Genomic DNA, 1976 nt, shown 5'->3' on the forward strand with positions numbered 1-1976 from the left:
TTAATCAGTATTAATTATTTATTAAAAATACGATAATAAAATATTGTTATCAAATAAATTTTTGTTTAATATTTAAAGTGTTAAAAATTGTTTGAAATTAAAGTTGAAATTATAAAAAAAATTTTACCGATAAATTCATATACAAAAACACGTGTTTTTTAATTAACATTTCGATTTTTCGGAAGAACTTTTGTGATTTAAAAAATACTATATACTTTTTCAACCAAAATATCTTATCCAGAAATATATTTTGTTTTAATTATTGTTATTTTAAATTTAAACAATAATGTTTAAACACTTCAAACATTTAAAAAGTTGTTTCTTTGGTATAAATATTAGATTATTTCAATTCAAAAAAATAATTTTTCAAAGAACAATGTTTTCCACACTTGTTTATCTCGAATTGTCTTTTTATAATACTTTTTTAAAAAATAAAAATATGATTTTTCGAGAACATTTTTTTTTATAATTGAAAAAAAAGAAAGTACCGAAAACCTGGATCAAGCTTCAGATCTGAAAAAATTCAGCGATACATGCATGTCAAACTTTTCTAACCTCAAAAAATCTTTCTACTGCTTTACCATCATATTTTACGAAGAATGAGAAAATAAGAATTCGACTTCGTAGTACGATGAGGGCAGCACCTCGATAGGGCAGAAAATGTGATGTCCTATATATATAATTCCCCACTCCGACGCCTCGTACCGCATCTACGTTTATAATATCTTTGATAAAGGTTTAACCTATCCTAACCTAACAAAACCTGACCTAACCTAACCGATTACGTTGGCAACCCTGTTCTTGCGTACTTTCATATTTTGACATTAATAGCAGTAAATGTCTGGAGTTTCGTAACCGCTTGTTGCTAGCATTATTCGCCAGGTGGGAAAGCGTGCTCACCGACGTCGTCATCATGCAACCGTAGCTCTTCATCAATGGATCACTTGGTTGGTGTAGAGTCTCTTGCTTCAAGGAAAAAAACCGCAAACATTTCTCAATCGCATACCTGCAAGAATAGCTCAGATTCATTCTGTTACATTTGCAGTAAATATGAAGTGAGCAGTTTGCGAAAATCAATCGACGAGGAAGTGAAAAGTCTTTAGGAAAAGTGTTTTGACCTAAATTGCTGCACCAAGAAACAAAATGGGTTCCTCATGTCATTTGCAATTCCTCCAGACTTATCTTGTATCGTCTAAAAAATGCAAACAACGAAAAGTACCGCAAGTACTCTACACCAACCATATGGAAAAAATCCGTTATTGCGAAGGACTGCTACTTTTGCATGAATTCCGTCAAAGGGTTCAACGCCAAAAATAACATTTCGTACATTAATGTGTGCACAGTCACAAGAGCAATTGAAATCAATAAAAATGCACGCTGAACTGATTTAAGCGCTTTAGAAGATGATAGAATGGAAGTTGAAAGTCAACGTCATGGAGACGGTAGTGAAACCAGTAATCGAACAGAAAATAGTTCTGATGATTCCGATGAAAATGACGAAAAAGATGACGAATATGGCGCGCATAAAATGAAATTGAAGGTTCCAATATTAGTATCGCAACTAGAACTGAATGATTTTATTAGAGATCTTGGATTACCGAAAGACGGCGCTGAATTTGCCGCTTCATTTCTAAAAAAAAAAAGAAATCTTCTAGAGCCAAAGACAAAAGATTCATTCTATCGCGACAGGGACAAAGAATTGAGAAAGTTTTTCGTTAAAGACGAAAAGACGTCTTTAGTGTACTAAGAAAAGCAGAGAAAACAAAATTTTGAATAAAACTCTTATTCATTTGCATGTTTAAGTTACAGTTCTACATTTTAATTGATACAAATATGTTCAGGTTAATTGAAATGGGGTCAATTCTACTTTTAGTTCTACCAGGTGTATACATATGAAACCGGTATTTTTTCAAGAAAAAAACACATTTATTTCAAGAAAATGATAACAAATATTTTATTCAAAGTATGCGCCCTCG

This window comes from Belonocnema kinseyi, chromosome 2 (genome assembly GCF_010883055.1).
Source record: "Belonocnema kinseyi isolate 2016_QV_RU_SX_M_011 chromosome 2, B_treatae_v1, whole genome shotgun sequence".
In the NCBI taxonomy this organism is placed as follows: domain Eukaryota; kingdom Metazoa; phylum Arthropoda; class Insecta; order Hymenoptera; family Cynipidae; genus Belonocnema; species Belonocnema kinseyi.